The 19,377-nt window shown below is 44.9% G+C and overlaps 1 protein-coding gene across 1 annotated transcript in view; it reads left to right on the top strand.

Annotated features, from left to right (window-relative positions):
- The first annotated feature begins 580 nt into the window (after positions 1 to 580).
- EXD3 (exonuclease 3'-5' domain containing 3) overlaps positions 581 to 19,377 on the top strand; it is a 253,305-nt gene continuing 234,508 nt past the window's right edge. Inside the window, exons 1-2 of the mRNA XM_088459144.1 lie at positions 581 to 758; positions 6,677 to 6,717. The gene's annotated coding sequence lies outside the window, so the exon portion shown is untranslated. The remainder of the gene's footprint in view (positions 759 to 6,676; positions 6,718 to 19,377) is intronic.

Below are 19,377 nucleotides of genomic sequence, written 5' to 3'. Positions count from 1 at the left end.
TTCTTGTAATTGCGGTGGGGGGCAGGAGGGGTCGGCAGCTGCCGGGAGACTTTCCTGCCTTCCCCGGAGGTCGGGAGCGGCACCCAATTTTCGGGAGGCTCCCGACCAAATCGGGAAGGTTAGAAAGTATGCCCCAATGATTTCACAACTTTACGGGAAAAGTTAAATACCCGCCCAGTTGCGATATCTGGCCGATTGGTAAGTGTGTATATCCAAATCACACGTTTAGTATATATATATATATATATATATATATATATATACTGGTGTACAATAGATGTTTATCAGATGAGAGGTGCAGGGGATCTGTGCTGATTGCTGACACAAAACACACTTATATTGATGTCTAGTGCACAGGTTCTCAAACTCGGTCCTCAGGACCCCAAACAGTGCATGTTTTCCAGATCTCCTGACAGAATCGCAAGGGAAATAATTAGCTCCACCTGTGGATCTTATAAAACGTGTCAGTGAGTAATGAATGCACCTGCTGGGTGACCTGGAAAACATGACCTGTGTGGGGTCCCGTGGACCGAGTTTGAGAATCACTTCCGGGCTCCTACTTACTCTCCCGTCACTTTGTTTGTTACCATGGAAACCAGGAAGTGTGCGCTGGAGGACTCGCGGCTTCACTCTGGCTTCAGTCCGTCATCTATAACCCGTCCGCAGTGAGCAGATGCTCGGTGAGAAAGGTTCCGCGGAAGCGTTGGCCGACTTTAAGGAGGGAGGTGACACTGCTCGGATAAAGCGACACTACGCCAGTGAGTATATGGAGGGCTAGCCGCCGCTTCATTGAGTACCTGGGAGCCCGGAGCCCTCAGGTCTATGGAGTGCAGCGGCTCATCCGGAAATGTATGCATATTGTTAGTGAGAGGGACGTATTCAGTGTGGTTGGGGTTTTCCTGGCAGGCCAGAGCTGCAGGATATCCTTGTTTTACTCTGTTTGCAGTCAGTGTGTCTGATTTTTCTTGAGTGCCAAAAGGGACACCTTGGAGTGCTGGCCTGTTGGGGGTAGGGTTGTCAGATCGTCCCTTTAATAAGGGACAGATATGAATTACAAAGGTTCTGTGGCTGATTAAAACCAGAATCTGTGTAATTATTGTCCCTTATTAAAGGGATAACGTAGCAACACTAGCTGGGGAGGGGTACTCCCAGGACTTTGTATCAGCCCTGGTGACATAGCAGAATTGTTACAGAGATATAATAATGGGAAATTGGAATAAAACATTAATTATAGGCATCCAAAGTAGGGGTACCTGGGGTATATATGGATAAGTATCAATTGTGCTGCAGTAAGACAGACCTTAGTGTATAGAGTGTGGCTTTACACATAACAGCTGGTGTACGACGTGCACTTCTGTATTGGCGTGCCGGCGGGCGCATCGTATATGTTAATGTTCTTGAGGCTTCACTTTTAGCGTCTTGTTTTTATCGTCTTCCTTGCGGCAACACTCTCACTTCATTGGCAACTCCAGCTACCACATATTGGCGTCAATTCATTAAGGTATGATGTGATATTAATTGTGTACCCCCCCCCCTACATGCACGCAAACCCGATGGCCTACATACATCTCCGATGTTTTTGGATGTGCACACTACGCATGCGCAGAGCCAGGGCGTTGGATGTCGTTTGCATTGCCTAAGATTGACATGCTGTGGGCGGTGTCAGGCGGCGCTACAGAAAATGACAGCGCGTCGTCCCCATTTTCTGGGCGCTAAAGCCAGTTACTGCGAATTTGGACGCAGCTTCACTGGCTTCAACAGCGTGAAAATCCCGGTCATCCTGAGGGTTATTTAGATGACCAATGTTCATGCAGATGATTTGATGATGAGTCCTTTGATCCAGCAGCAGATCACAGAAGCCTGCAGGGGACGTCTATGTGCACAAGATGCCTCCTACGTCATTAAAAAAAAAAAAAAAAAAGGGGCAATATCTGCACTGACTCTATATTAAATCAAATAAACCATTTAACAAATGAGTGATGCGATTGTAAAATTACAAGTATATCAATATATAAATTTAATAAACTCTAATAGGCCCCATACACCTACACGACCAGCATAAGATCAGATGAATGATACGTTTTCCCTACGATTCTCCTGGAGCTCCCTGGTAGTCCCGGCAGCATGTTTGTGGTTTTCTAAGTCGTAAGATCGATCCTGTGTCTCACAGGCTCATCAGGAAACAATCATTGAAATGACTTGATATGCCACACGATGGATCGCATGAACAAAATAAATGGCACGATCTGCACACCATACGATGGACCATATGTGCTGCACATATAGGCCCTGATTCAGAGCCGGACGCTCTGATCAGGGCCCTCCTCCATGAAAATGGAGCGGCCTCCTGGCCACTCGTATAGCTGTGGGTGACCACTCACAGCATATACGAGCGTGCAACAAGATGGTCGCGATGGTCTTGACCATCGCGACCATCGGACTTGCGAGTGAAACCCTGTGGTCGGGTTTCTCAACCACAAGCCCAGGAGTGATTTTGGCTCTATCAGAGCCAAAATCACTCCCACTGACATCACTAGTGATGTCAGTGGGGCCGGCTTCAGACGGTAGGCGTTCCCATGGGAACGCCTCCGTCTGGCAGGCACGCCCCTGGCACGCCCACCAAAGGGGGCGTGCTGTCAATCAACATCGACAGCACGCCCCCTTTGGTGCGAGACCCGGAGCGATGGAAAGTCCTTCGCTCCCCGGGTCTCGTGCATGCGCACGACGGAGCTCCCTCCGTCGTGCGCATGCGCAGTGGGGACCATCGACCCACTTGCGAGTGTACTGCCGCTCGCGAGTGGGTCTGAATGACCCCCATAATCAGAAGACACGTTTGTACGAACAGCGGGAGCGCGCATCAGATCGTAAGTTACTAAAAAAAGACACGATTTTCACAAGATCCATCTTATGATTGGTTGAAAATCGTGTAATCGTCCAGAAATTGCGTAGGTGTATGGGGTTCTTAAGGATGCCACATAAAATATACAGTCAAGCATAAATACATATAACACTCTGAGTTCCAATATACTAATACTATCAAATATTGTAACACTGTTAAACAGTAGAATGCACAGATACAAATGTTGCCAGTGGCTGTGACCCAGCAATACAGGAAAAATCAAATGGATTAGATCAGTGGTCAGGGAACAGGGGTAAATTAACCCACATGGGGTAAAAATGAAATTCCTTGGGGTAATGGACGGACAGCCGGGCATGCATATGAGTTATTCTATAATCATATGCGCGCCCGGCTGTGCTGCAGGGAGGCTCTAAGTCGGATGCCCGCTGAGATGTTATTACCAGCGGGCGCCCGGCTCCTTCCCTGCAGCGCCGTGTTAGCTGGAGTTCTATTCTGAACTCCAGCTTCCGGCTCTCTCCATGCGCACTATGGGAGAGAAGTCATGACGTCTCTCCCATACTTCCGAGGAGCAGCCGGGCGGACAGGACGGCAGCGGATGCAGGAGCGGGGATTAAGGTAAGTGTTTTTTTGTACAAGCGGCACTACTACAGGGCCACTATATGGAGGCACTACTACAGGGCCATAACTATGGGGGCACTACTACAGGGGCATTATATGGGGGCACTACTACAGGGGCATAACTATGGGGGCACTACTACAGGGGCATTATATGGGGGCACTACTACAGGGGCATTATATGGGGGCACTACTACAGGGGCATAACTATGGGGGCACTACTACAGGGGCATAACTATGGGGGCACTACTATATGATTTCCTTCCTTTCAAATCAAGGGGGTAATGTTGGCGTATCTAAATATATTTTTGGGTAAAAGGTAAAAAAGTACCCTGACCCCTGGATTAGAAGGTGTGTTGAAGAGCTGAGAGCTGTTAGATAATTCTGCAAACCATATAATTTATTGTTTCCACAGTATGGAGAATGCCGGCTGATTCGTTTAGCAGGTAGGGCAGTATGGTGACACTGATCTTTAATGTTTAAAGGAAAAGTCACATAAAGTCATTTGCAGTAGCTCGTGAGCTTCAGAATTTTGAAAATAGGTTTATACCGTCAATCTCATGCAGTGGTCACCCACATTGAATATATTCCCAGGAAGGGGTGAGAAATGATATAGCTGCTTAGAATACACCAAAAGGCGGCCGTTGATCGGGCTGTGGATATATCAGAGTCAAAGCGGATTAGAGTAATATGTTGCACTGCGTATTCACCGTGCTGCCTTCATGTACTCACGAACTTGTAGAATCGGCTTGTTTGGGGGGCCCCCTTGTGTGCTTCTAACCTCCGGTGTCCTGTTTGTAATGCCGGGAAATGCACACATCCAAGCCGAGTGCTGTTGGTGTATTAAAAGTGCTGCAGGATCTGGGTATAGAGGTAACGAAGCATCAATCCAATACAGATGGCAACAGTGTATCCAATGTGACACAATTAATTGAAATGGAAGCGTCCGGATAACGCGTTTTGTCACTTATCATGTGACTTTCTCAAAGGGGGACCATACTGCCCTACCTGCTAAACTGATCAGTCGGTATTCTCCATACTGTGGAACAATAATTATATGATTTGCAAAATTATCTCTCAGCTCTTCAACACACCAGCTAATCCATTAGATTTTTCCTGTATTGCTGGGTCACAGCCACTGGCAACATTTGTATCTGTGCATTCTACTATTTAACAGTGTTACAATATTTGATAGTATTAGTATATTGGAACTTAGGGCCTGATTCAGACCCACTCGCGAGCGGCTGTCCGCTCGCAAGTGGGTCGATGGTGCGCGAGACGCGACGAGCGAAGGACTTTCCTTCGCTCGTAGTGTCTGATCAAAGGGGGCGTGCTGTCGATGTTGATTGACAGCACGCCCCCTTTGGTGGGCGTGCCTCCCAGACGGAGGCGTTCCCAAGGGAACGCCTACCGTCAGAAGCCGGCCCCACTGACATCACTAGTGATGTCAGTGGGAGTGATTTTGGCTCTGATAGAGCCAAAAACACTCCGGGCCTTGCGGTTGAGAAACTCAACCGCAGGCTTCGGCTCGCAGTGGCGATGGTCGCGATGGTAAAGACCATCGCGACCATCATCTGCACGCTCGTATATGCTGTGGGTGGTGACCCACACCTATACGAGCGTCCAGGAGGACGCTCCATAATTATGGAGGTGGGCCCTGATTCAGAGCGTCCGGCTCTGAATCAGGGCCTTAGAGTGTTATATGTATTTATGCTTGTCTGTATATTTTATGTGGCATCCTTCGAGTTTATTACATTTATATATTGATATACTTGTAATTTTACAATCGCATCGCTCATTTGTTAAATGGTTTATTTGATTGAATATAGAGTCAGTGCAGATATTGCCCCTTGTTTCACTACAAACGTACAGAGTTTATCTGCTGCAGCTGTACATTTTATTTGTATATGATTTGTTGCTACTAGTTAGAAGCGCCAGAATATTGTTTTTGTTTATTATCACCCATCCGCTACCTACAAAGGCTTCTATCCCCCATCTATGGGGTTGATGGATTTAATTAATCTCCAGTAAGTGCATCTATATACTGAACTAGTTGATTTGTGTCCACAACCCCATATGGCTGTTGCGCAACAATCCGCAAGTCAGTGTGCAAGTTGTTGTGCCGTTGACGCGTTTCCACGCTGTTGCAGCGGCAACTTGACCGTCTCGTGGCTAATTCAGTTGACCCCTATGTGTACACATCGCTTTTCTGCCCACCTGCACCGTCTGCCCCTTCCTCCCTCACAATCCACAAATTGACACCGACTTAAAAGACCACTTATATGTTCTAAATGTATTATTATTAAAACCAAAGCCCTGACTGCCGTAACCTGCAGGCCCTGTGTCTGATCTCCCGTGGTGGGTTAATGGTCTGTTTTCTGGGGAGTAATACCGTGGAGTATTGAGAATAAATCTGGTGAGTGATAAAGTGGACAGAGCATGCTGATTTAGTGGTACAACAGCTGGTCCAATCAGTCTCCTTCTTACACTTCACCTGATGTGGGGTCCCATGGTTTAGCTTGTCCAGGATGTAAGTTAACATAGCCAGGTATGCTGTCATTTCTTATTGGCTGAGAGTTTCCGCTTGGCGGATCTTCAGGGAATTCCACGCTGAAAACCTTTTTTCCCGTGGCTCCGCCTTTTCTGTACTTCAGCTGCAGCCATTTTTTATTTTTTGTTCTCTGCTTTCAAATGTCTGCGGAGAGGGTGTGTGCGGGAGAACCAATCAAAAGCTCCGTTCACCATGATCTTAGCCTCTTATTGGTCTGCGTGCTTCCACCCTCCTCGCACACTCCTTTAGGATTTCAGTAGGGACGGTGAGTCACATAGTGCTACCCGAAAAGTAAGAGACTACTGCAACCTCCGGGACTCCAGTTGGAGTATTTTTTATTTTTGTGCCAAACCCCGTTATTGTTACTTTAGATTTAATCGGAAAAATAATCCAACAATCTATGCAAATACGATTAAAAAAGTTATCAATGTTTCCTGTTACACTTCTGTCTGCAAGTGTCATAAACCCTTGTATGAACCAAGTGCACACCACTGCCCTCCGCTAAACTAATCGTAAGGGTAATAAACCTTTGTACTAAGACAACTGTAATAGAATTGCAACACAGGTTGGGTTTTTATTTCTTTAGTAATAAAATATGGATCGTCAGTCTTGCAGCTACGTATTAATTTGGTTTGTCATTTATCTTCCAGGGACAATCGGGAGCACCCAGGTTCCACATCAGACGTCACAGGTACAGAGTGCTAGACGCATTGGCGGCTGCATGCATGAAACATTGGGTGTCTCACATTTGGTCATATACTTGAGTCTATTCAGCAAACGACATTAAAATTACTTTAGTTGGCATTTAAGAGTAACTTGCAGAGCTCTACCAATGAGGGCCTGCAGGGTAAATGTCATGTGTTATTTTTGCCTGTGTGTACGTGCATAACGGTGGGTTTCGTTCTGATCGAAATGAATAGTACACACACGTGACCATTTGAGTGAGTACAAATGAACACACTTTACTTACAAGTAAGTAACAAACAAACAATAAACATACAAAGTATACAGTATACTCAACTTTTGTCTATGTATTCAGATGACACCGGTAATTCATCATCTTCAACATAAGATGTACTTCATCTTCATCCGGGGAGCCCTCGATTCACAACACCCAGGTAGTTCAATTTACATTGTAGGCACCATATACTGCAGTCTCAGGTCACGAGTCAAGAGCCTTTGTCTAGGTCTTGATTTATATACCCTAGTATATGGGGTGTTGGAGTTCCGGATATTAAGCCCATATTAGTTACATACTAGGTATCCACTGATTGGTACAGCATAGCATTGACCAAACTTTTCTGTCTTGCACATGCTCCGTAAGCACTAAGATATATTGACAAAGAAATACAGTAATGACGTATCCTAGTATGTCTGGAGATGAACTCTCAAAGCTCCTTTGTGTCAAATCTCAGATTACCCATAATGCTTAGCGTCTCTACCCATCTTACAATGGTCACTCCACTGTGGCTGTCTACTGATAACACATATAAGGCATGAAAGGCTCATTATACTTCTCTAATAGTAATGGCAGGTAGAAGCTAGGCCTCAATTTATGTCCTGTTTGACCTCAAGGTGATCTAACCAGTCTATGCAAAGACTGCAACTACAATCTCTCTATTCAAACCTCAATGGGGCATAGCACAGGTTGTGTGTTACATCTTATATGCCTATGTAGAAATTAATTACTTAACCCACTGGTTACAGTACGTGAAAACTGGGTGTTTTTCTTCACGATGGTGGGAACTGCAGGAAATGCAAAACCTGTGTCTTCTGTTAAGAATTTGCGCAGATCATTCTAAGCGAGATGCCAGCGTAAGCCTCGTATCAAAGCCACATACGAAACCGAGACTTCATGTTGCTGGAACTGGTACTTAAATAAACCTCGGCGGGTGGAGATTGCACATTATGGGGGGCAGTGATCCCTTAGTCCAGGCCGCCAGCTGCTGTGGAACTACACATCCCAGCATGCTCTGCCTCAGTTTTGCTATTAGGGCATGCTGAAACTGTATCAGGGCATGCTGGGATGTGTAGTTCCACAGCAGCTGGAGGGCTGCATGTCGATTACCCCGGCCCTGGACACTTCATAAGACCTTATCAGTACCAGTCGCTGAGTTTTGGCCTTACTTGACATAGGACATTTCTTTTTTTTTTTTTTTGCCCCATCAAGATTTTAAGGTGCAATTCTAGTAATAGCAATTAAACGGTTCCGTGTGACACGTGAAATAAATACCGCAACTTGCCTACACTTTTAACGGAAGGACTATAAAGCAGTTTCACATTGCATATAGATGAGCAGGCCAACGCTGGCCGCACACAGACTGATCCTACCGGTTGACTTGACCAGGTCAGCGTCCAATGTGATCGCACATATCGGGGGCTAATGAGACCCATCCAGTCTTCAGTACAGTGGCCGAGGAAATCGATCTCGCTTATTGCAGTGGGAAGATGGTCACAGACGGACTGCGTTCATCTTCCAGCTGCACTCGCCAATTTTATGGTTATTATGGTGCCACAGATCACCCTATGAAATTGGGCCAGTTATTGAATATTGTAAAATAAAAAAGGCACAGGTACAACACAAGTCAAACCTTGTGGGTTACATTCCCAGGAGTTCTATAGGGACAATTGCATGCCTAGTCTGTGCTATTATGCATCTAGTAACAACAGTGCCTTATACAGTAGCCTGGTCCTATTCGTGGGCATCTGGATTGAATTTATCCTCAATGCCTTAACATATCATCCATGAACTATGCATCCATGGTCCCTTCATGCTTCTAACATCATACTAGCCTACTTTCCTCAGATATCCCAGAGGTTCTTGGAGAGAAGGCCAGCCTCACGCATCCCGCATGATCCCCTTGTAAAGTGGGCAGGACTGTGATGACGCGATTTGCGGCAAATGACATCATCGTGGACCCTCCGTCCTTGTGCCCCTTCCATCCCCCTGCACGAGTATAGCAAATACATCTTCCTGTACAACTAAAGCTGGATAGGGATGTAGTTAGGAAGGCGATGGTCGAAATGCCGACCGCCGACTTCCCGACGCTGAAATCCCGGGAGGGTCAAGTTTAGGGTGCTGGGAGAGGGGGTGGTTAGGTTTAGGCACCACTGGGGAGAGGTTAGGGCTAGGCACCAGAGGGGCAGGTTAGGGTGAGGCACCCCCCCGGGAGGGTTAGGTTTAGGGTGCGGGAGGAGGGGGTTAGGTTTAGGCACCCCTGGGGAGAGGTTAGGGTTAGGCATGCTAAGGGGTGGGGGTTAGGGCTAGGAGCCAGGGGGGAGTTTAGGGTTAGGCATGCCTAAGGGGGGGGGGGTTAGGGTTAGGCACCCCTGGGGAGAGGTTAGAATTAGGCACTAGGGGGAGAAGTTAGGGCTAGGCACCAGGGGGGGAGGTTAGGGTTAGGCACACCCCCCCCCACCACCACCTAAAAAAAATCTGCAGATGATGGTCATTCGTACACACTAAATAACCATCATCTTACCTGGCCGGGGGCTGCGTCCCCCTCCCCGCGGCCTCTGGTGCAAGTGTGGTCGGCTGGCCGCCCGTACACACAGCGCAGTGGACAGATATATCTGCCATGGGCTGAGCAGCAGAGCCGACGAAATATGTCTGTGAACAACATCGTTTACAGACTTATCGCTGGCACACACTGGCCGACGGGCACATGATATATTGGCTGATCAATTGATCGGCCAGCATATCTGCCAGTGTGTACCCAGCTTAAGTATTCACTAAATGGTAATTAACAAATTTATTATACTATAAAAAACCAGTCCTATAATAATGTTTGTAGAGGTCACAAATTAATTTATTTAAATATTTTTATCATTCAACATCTGAAAGTTATAATTACAGGAAAAAGATGAGAGCGATAAGGACAGTAACTAGGGACACTTTACAGAACAACTGAAAGTTATATGAAACTGTTGTTAGCAGAAATCACAGATCCATATGTTAAAGTCTGTAGGATATTACCAGGATTGCATCACTTACTTTATATACTGTATTGATCACAGTGGAGGGAGGTTCTTTTTCTACGCACAGCAGTCTTCCTGTCAATGGGCCTGATTCAGGGCCGCTCGTTCGCTCCGAGCGATGTTTGCCCAACTATGCATGCGTACGGATCGTTATACGCATGCGCGAACCAGTCAGTGCGGCCGAAATTCATGTGCTCGCAAAATAGCGAATGCCTGATAATTTGAGTGACAGGATGAGGCGTATGTGGGTGGTAACAGGGGAAGGTGCTTGAAAACGGGGAGTGGAGATCCGAACGTAGGTGTGCTTAAAGGTCAAAACGGGCGTTTTATGGGTGTGCATAATTAAAACAGCAGCGTCATTGACCACGTCACTGGGTTATTTAATAGCCAGAACTGCTCGCAAAATTGTGGTAGCAAAAACCAACCACAAGAATAGCGAGCAGTTCATACCCTGGTCGATGTACACGATTAATCTAATAAATAGCGGACATGACGTAGGATGCGAGCGGCCAGGGGGCGTAGTTTCCAAAAAAACGACCGCAAGTTTTGTTCGCTCGTTCAGACCTAGAGGCGTGAACAGACCGCAAACAGCGTACGGTTCATTTGAATAGCCACCCCTATTTTCAGGACGAGCGAGCGCTAATTGCGTCCGGCTCTGAATCAGGCCCAATGTTCCCAATAAAAAACAAGACAGCCTGAATTGGTCGATAACCGAGATCAACCAATGGTCACACTATATTGTTTTCTGTACAGTAAAATTATTATTATTATATTTTTATTATTATTTTTTTTTTTTATGTAATTTTTTTTTAATCTAAAAGATTGTGAAATTAAAAAGGTCATTCACCAGAATGGTAAATTGGCTGACGATGTCCATAGCTTCACATACAATTATAACAAATATACATTTTAAACTGTTTGCATCTGTTCTTATCAATGGCAGATTGTTAACGTTTTGATCATTCTTGTGTAGAAAGAAAACGCATGAGAGTCGAGGGCGTCTAAATATGCGCTAACACGATCTCTGAAGGCAATTTTTTTTAAAATTTTACTTTAGCAGTCCTTTAACGTGTCTGTCTTTCCACCTTAAACTTGTCAGCTCTGTCGTCTAGGGTGGTGTTATTCCCTTTGCCACTAGATGGCGGTACATGATAATCGTAACTAAGTTGGCTTGTACATTCGGCAGAGCTGTATAAATGCCCACCCTCCAACATTACGCTATTCATCCAGAGCTGGGGTTCTGCTCCCACTTTCGCTTAACAATTGTAATATTCCGGCCGCTTTAAATACTTGATTTTAAAGTAGTTTAGGTTTTGTTTTAGCCCAGGTCTCTTGGTGTAGTGGTATGAATGGCATGCGATATCGCAGTACAGTATATAGCCGAACAAAATATCACAGGGCAGCAAACCGTATCACATGATGGCATAGGGTATTGTATGACTATATACTATGCTGTCATAGGCTTATAACTTGTGCCACTTTATACTGTGCAGTGATACCCTATGCTTCCCTGTTCCGCACTATGGGCCTGTTTCAGCAAGGATCGCTATTGCAATTCCACGCGCAAACGGCCGATTGTTGCGTACTGCGAATCCATCGCAGTGCGCGAAGGCTCCAGTGTGATCGCAGAGACCAGGCAGAACCATCGCAGAGTGATTGACAGGAAGTGACTGCTTGGGGGTGGTAATGTGGGGGGAGGGGTCGGCAAAACGCAGGCGCGCCAGGCGTTTGAACGTCCTTACAGGGGCGTGCATAAATTAGCCACTGTGATGTACGCAGCCTGAGCTTTCACTGCGTGCGATGAGGTTAGCAAATTCTGAGTAAGGTTAGACCTGTTGTAATTGTGCGTGAGGGTCCGATGGTACTTGGTGCTACCGATGGTTTCGCAGACTTGTATTACGAGTGTGAGTAAGGGGAAGTGGGCGTCCTTATGTTGGGTTGTGACGGCATAGCGATTGCAAATATTAGCATATGTACGTAGTGGGTCTGCGGGGGTAAATTCCGGTTGCAATAGCGATCCGTAATGAATCTGATGCTGTGATATCTTGTACCTCTGTATAAAGTGGTAACCGGTTTTATAGTATATAGTTGTACAGGGCAACATATGATAACATATTAACAGTATATATTGGTATAATATAGCCCACCCTGTAATATCTCTGCATAGTGTATAGTGGTACAAGATTTCTCAGGGTGGCGCACGGTATAACAACATGGTATATAGTAGCACAGCGAAGCATCGGTATAACTGCACAGTACACAAAGCCATAGCCAAAAGTTTTGAGAATGACACAAGTATTGTTTTTCACAAAGTTTGCGGCTTTAGGCCCTGAGTTCAGAGCCGGACGCTCTGACAGAGCGCTCGTTCTGAATCAGGGCCGTCCTTCTTGTTTTTTAGAGCAGCCTCCTGGCCGCTCGTATAGCTGTGGGTGACCACCCACAGCTATAGCGAGCGGCCAGGAAGATGGTCGCGATGGTCGATACCATCGCAACCATCGGGCTTGCGACGAAACCCTTGTGGTAGAGTCTCGTTGACGCAAGCCCCAGAAAGCTTTCGGCTCTAACAGAGCCGAAAGCTCTCCCACTGACATCATTTGTGATGTCAGTGGGGCCGGCCCCAGACTGCAGGCGTTCCCATGGGAACGCCTCCGTCTGGACAGCCACACCCCCGGCCTGCCCACCAAAGGGGGTGTGCTGTCACTCAACATCGACAGCACGCCCCCTTTGGTACGAGACCCGGAGCGACGGTTTGCCTGTCGCTATCCGGGTCTCGCACATGCGCACTGGGCCACCATCGACCCGCTTGTGAGCGCATAGCGCTCGCGATCGGGTCTGAATCAGGCCCTTAGTGTTTTTAGACCTTTTTGTCAGATGTTACTATGGTATACTGTCAGATGTTACTATGGTATACTGACAGATGTTACTATGGTGTACTGACAGATGTTACTATGGTATACTGTCAGATGTTACTATGGTATACTGTCAGATGTTACTATGGTATACTGTCAGATGTTACTATGGTATACTGTCAGATGTTACTATGGTATACTGTCAGATGTTACTATGGCATACTGTCAGATGTTACTATGGCGTACTGACAGATGTTACTATGGCGTACTGACAGATGTTACTATGGCATACTGACAGATGTTACTATGGTGTACTGACAGATGTTACTATGGTATACTGTCAGATGTTACTATGGTATACTGTCAGATGTTACTATGGTATACTGACAGATGTTACTATGGTATACTGTCAGATGTTACTATGGTATACTGTCAGATGTTACTATGGTATACTGTCAGATGTTACTATGGTATACTGACAGATGTTACTATGGTATACTGACAGATGTTACTATGGTGTACTGACAGATGTTACTATGGTATACTGACAGATGTTACTATGGTATACTGACAGATGTTACTATGGTATACTGTCAGATGTTACTATGGTATACTGTCAGATGTTACTATGGTATACTGTCAGATGTTACTATGGTGTACTGACAGATGTTACTATGGTGTACTGACAGATGTTACTATGGTATACTGACAGATGTTACTATGGTATACTGACAGATGTTACTATGGTATACTGAAATAAAATTACAAGCATTACATAAGTGTTAGAAGCTTTTATTGACAATTACATTAAGTTTATGCAGAGAGTGAATATTTGCAGTGATGACCCTTCTTTTTCAAGACCTCTGCATTTTGCCCTGGCATGCTGTCACTCACCTTCTGGGCCACATACTGACTGATGGCCGCCCATTCTTGCCTAATCAATGCTTGTTTGTCAGAATTTGTGGGTTTTTGTTTGTACACCCGCCTCCTCAGGATTGACCACAAGTTCTCAATGGGATTAAGGTCTGGGGAGTTTCCCGGCCATGGACCCAAAATTTTGATGTTTTGTTCCCCGAGCCACTTTTGCCTTATGGCAAGGTGCTCCATCATGCTGGAAAAGGCATTGCTCATCACCAAACTGTTCTTGGATGGTTGGGAGAAGATGCTCTTGGAGGATGTTTTGGTGCCATTCTTTATTCATGGCTGTGTTCTTAGGCAAACTTGTGAGTGAGCCCACTCCCTTGGCTGAGAAGCAACCCCACACATGAATGGCACCAGAATGCTTTACTTTTGGTAGTAACCACCCCCTTTCCTTACCGCTAACACTCTCTCCCTGGTGCCTAAACTTAACCTCCCCCCTCCCAGCACCCTAAACCTAACCCACCCAGTTACTTACCTTCCTGATTCCTGCGCCGGTATTCTGAACTCCGGCATCCGCTTTTCCGGGATATTGACCGAATCTCATATCTAATCTATCTAAGACTATCTCGGCACATACCAGTAGAATAACATTCTGGAAGCATATAGTATAGCGGTAGGATTGCAAACAAAATAAAAATTAGAATGTAACACAATTCCTCCTCTTAGGCGCCGGTACCAACGAAGATTTATTAGCTGCCGACATAAGCGATAACGTATTTACTTTCTGCCCATTTTCTGGTTGTGTTTCTCTTTTTTTTTATTTTTCAGTTTTGCAGTCACTTTAGTTCTGAGCTGTCTCCTCGTGTAACCTCTATGGGTAGATTATCAGTTTCTATGCTGGGACGTATTCCAGTGTTTTTTGAGAGCCTGGAACGTAACACGGCAGCGCTGCGTGACTGCGTCTCTTTCATCTGCACGAAATGTTAGAAATTTGTGAAATTCACCATTTCATTGTCTCCTGGGAAGAGATAACTAAGTGAACTATTCTTCCGGCCAGACTTCATCATGATTTGTGAGTCGTGTTGTTTTCCATTGTGTTTCATTTGTTTCATTATTTCCTGAGAAGAGGTGCTGTGAGGATGGAATTTAGAGATCATTTTCTGGTATCTTCCAGAAGATAAATTAAATTAGTCTGTTTATGCTTCAAACTATCTGTTATTGTGATACCAAGACTCAGAAACTTGTGTGTTTAAGTACACGTCTACTATGGTGGCAGCCATTTTGTCAGTTAAACCAATGTTGATGACCATTCGGTAGGGACCAGTGATCTCACGGAGGTATGCTGAATGTACAATAGTATCCAGTGACCTCACTGAGGCACTATTTGCTTCAAAGAGGGCAGTTACCTAGTGAATTGGTGATAAATACGAGTATTGGTTCATCTCACAAAATGGCTGCCTACGTTGTATATAGATGATGGGGTGTTTTCTGGCTCCTGTGGCCTTGCCCTCATCAGCAGTTCTTCACTCTTCCTATCTTTCTTTAGCATCTCATCTTCACTGTCCATCAACAAAGCACAGACTGACGGCCCGATAACTAGGGATGTGCGGGCTCGGATTAGTTAGGATTTTCCCGCCAAAAATCGGGTCTCAGAAAGAGGCAAAACGTCATCTTTCATGGACAAACATCATTATTCCTGCACAAAAGTCCATGAAAGATGACATTTTGCCTCTTTCTGAGACCCGATTTTTGGCAGGGAAAATCTGAACTAATCGGAGCCCGCACATCCCTACCGATAACCCATACTTCAATTATGTCTCCCACAAACACTAACCTATATATCCCGAAAACGTCTTCTTTGCGGTTTAGTGCCATGTTTGAGAGCAGATAATTGTACTTGAGTCTGGAATAATTGTGTTTTCGCAAAAAATTAAGAATTAACGTTCTTCTTGAGTCAAGATGTGTATTTAATAATGGGTTTGTGTAGTTGTTAAACAAATCTGGTAATTTTGCAATCTGGCCAAAGAAATGGGCCATGCTACCATTGTGCGATCGGTCGATGCTAATATTCTAGTCTGCATGTGTGGCGGACATTTCAGTGAGGTTGGAATGATAGGAATTTTATAAATACTACAGCGGCACAGCATAGTCCCTGACGGAAGAACAATTAAGTGCTGAAACGTTGGGATAACTCCCTTGGTGTTGTGTTTTATTTATCCCTGGAGTGCTGCCAATACTCCCTGATTGTGTGATATATACAGTCAAGTGCATAAATATTGGGACATTGACAGAATTTTCATATTTTGGCCTCTATTCACCACCACAATGGCTTTGAAATGAAACAAACAAGATGTGCTTTACCTGCAGACTTTCAGATTTAATTTGAGGGTAATTACATCCAAATCAGGTGAATGGTGTAGGAATTACAACTGTTTCTATATGTGCCTCCCACTTTTTAAGGGGCCAAAAGTAATGGGACTATCAACTCAAAAGCTATTTCATGGACAGGTGTGGGCTATTCCCTCGTTATTTCATTATCAATTAAGCAGGTAAAAGGTCTGGAGTTGATTCTAGGTGTGACATTTGCATTTGGAATCAGTTGCTGTCGACTCTTAATATGAGATCCAAAGAGCTGTCACTATCAGTGAAGCAAGCTATCATTAGGCTGAAAAATCAAAACAAACCCATCAGAGAGATAGCAAAAACATTAGGTGTGGCCAAATCAACTGTTTGGAACATTCTTAAAAAGAAAGAACGCACCGGAGAGCTCAGCAATACCAAAAGACCAGGAAGAACACGGAAAACAACTGTGGTGGATGACCGAAGAATTATTTCCCTGGTGAAGAAAAACCCCTTCACAACAGTTGGCCAAATCAAGAACACTCTCCAGGAGGTAGGTGTATATGTGTCAAAGTCAACAATCAAGAGAAGACTTCACAAGAGTGAATATAGAGGGTTCACCACAAGATGTAAACCATTGGTGAGCCACAACAACAGGAAGACCAGATTAGAGTTTGCCAAACAACATCTAAAAAGCTATTACAGTTCTGGAACAACATCCTATGGACAGATGAGACAAAGATCAACTTGTACCAGAGTGATGGGAAGAGAAGAGTATGGAGAAGGAAAGGAACTGCTCATGATCCAAAGCATACCACATCATCAGTGAAGCATGGTGGTGGTAGTGTCATGGCGTGGGCATGTATGGCTGCCAATGGAACTGGTTCCCTTGTATTTATTGATGATGTGACTGCTGCAGAATGAATTCTGAAGTGTTTCGGACAATATTATATGGTCATATTCAGTCAAATGCTTCAGAACTCATTGGACGGCACTTCACAGTGCAGATGGACAATGACCCGAAGCATACTGTAAAAGCAACCAAAGAGTTTTTTAAGGCTAAAAAGTGGAATGTTATGCAATGGCCAAGTCAATCACCTGACCTGAATCCGATTGAGCATGCATTTCACTTGATGAAGACAAAACTGAAGGGAAAATGCCCCAAGAACAAGCAGGAACTGAAGACATTTGCAGTAGAGGCCTGGCAGAGCATCACCAGGGATGAAACCCAGCGTCTGGTGATGTCTATGCATTCCAGACTTCAGGCTGTAATTGCCTGCAAAGGATTTGCAACAAAGTATTAAAAAGTGAAAGTTAGATTTAGGATTGTTTATTTTGTCCCATTACTTTTGGCCCCTTAAAAAGTGGGAGGCACATATAGAAACCGTTGTAATTCCTACACCGTGCACCTGATTTGGATGTAATTACCCTCAAATTAAATCTGAAAGTCTGCAGTTAAAGCACATCTTGTTTGTTTCATTTCAAAGCTATTGTGGTGGTGAATAGAGGCCAAAATATGAAAATTCTGTTACTGTCCCAATATTTATGCACCTGACTGTATGTGTATGCGTGTTTGATTTATTGCGCATGCCTGTTAGAAGTGTAGATTTGTGAGTGAGGTGTCAAAACTAACCATCTGCCATTTTGTAGTCCGAACCAGTGCACATAAGAAAGTATCAACTCCGTAGGAACCAGTGTTCTCACCAAGCCGCTTCGCTAGGTGTTTTTTTTTTTGTGTTCTAAAACAATATTTGAATGAAGCTTATCAATACACTAGGGACCAGTGTCATCACTAAGGTGCTCTGCAAGTTACGCAGCGGAGACAGCCATTTTGTTTCTTCAAAATTTGTCATCCAGCCATTGAATTCTTTAGGAACCAAAGACATCATGGCTCCCTCGGCTATGGGCCTGACAGAATACTTTCATGGTGGCAGACTAGGCTCCTAATGAATTCATATGCCTCATTCTCACATATGTTGAATTGGCACACACAATGGCTGCCTCCGTTTGCGTTTCAAGCCTCTGAGGCCTATGTTTTGTTTACATGTGCTTTTCCTCTTTAAATTGTAGAACATATATGATTTTTTTTCCAGGCAGCTACAAATCATTTTTCTTGTTTTGTTTTTATCATTACTGCCTCATGTCTCATCTTGATAGTTAATTAAAGCCTGGCTTCTCCTTCCAGTATCCTAGCTGGAGCGGGACCCTCTGAAGTGTCTTTCCTTGAAGAGGGGTGATTGTGCGGGGGTTAATCTGAATTCCGTGCAGTGTGTGTGGTTTGTGCTCTTCTGCAAATGCTTTTTTCTGCGCCAACCACAGATCCTTTTCGTCCTGATTTATGGGATTGATCTAGACGTATCCCCCAGTGGGGAGCTGCGAGTTCACCAAACACAGCTCTCTGTCTTACAGGAAAGATACAATCTGCATGTGGCTCTAACGCGGGGACCGGAGGAAGGGGGGGCCCAAGTCATTCCCCTTTAGAAATTTGTTTTTCTACTTATTGGACATGTCTGTGGAGGGGTCATGCACAGTTGGATGGACTTGAGTCAACCTTTTGTACAAATGTATCCCCTCAGACAAATCTTGTGCATCCATATTTTTTTGTTTTAAGCCAAGCTTAGACAATTTGTGTCTTTCCAGATGTTGGGGAACTACAAGTCTCAGCACACCATTCCATACCTGTTTGTAGTCTCCTGATACGTATAAGCGTGCAGCGCAAGGGATTTTGTCATGCAGCCTGTGGTACTACATATCCCAGCTTGTCCTGCCACAGTGTTGCTATTAGGGCATCCGAAACCTGTGGCAATGCATGCTGGGATGTGTAGTTCCACATCAGCTGGTTGGCCACATATTGGATACCTCTGAGTGTAGCGTTTCACCGACAATTGATTCCCAGTTTATTTCCCTCTCGTTCAACAAGGTTTGAAACGCCAATAAGAGATTTAAATAAAATAATGTGTTTAATTGTATAACGCCTGATTTGACTGCATGCCAGATCTGTGTTTTGTCCATTTTTGTCGGTTACGCATCGCGAGCCGACCTGTTCTGCAACCCTGCACAAAAATGGCGGGTCCGTCATTAGTCATGTGAAAATAACGGGCCCTATTTGTGACTCTTTGTTCCTATTGCAGCTTTGAGGTAAATTTGCTCTGGGCCACCTGTGGTAAAGATTTGAAATGGGTTCAAGAAAAATGTGCCAGCTGCATGTCTCATTAGCAGGTGTATATTTGCCACCGGCGCACCCTAATTATGTGGGTCTTTCACCCGCCTAATTATTTGTTGCACCACCTTGCGCTATCGTCTGTTTAACCCAACAACGGAGA

The sequence above is a fragment of the Taudactylus pleione genome, unplaced genomic scaffold, assembly GCF_031769625.1.
Source record: "Taudactylus pleione unplaced genomic scaffold, aTauple2 ptg000897l, whole genome shotgun sequence".
Taxonomy (NCBI): Eukaryota; Metazoa; Chordata; class Amphibia; order Anura; family Myobatrachidae; genus Taudactylus; species Taudactylus pleione.
Note: the sequence above shows the minus strand (reverse complement) of the source record. Positions and strands in the feature narration are given on the sequence as shown.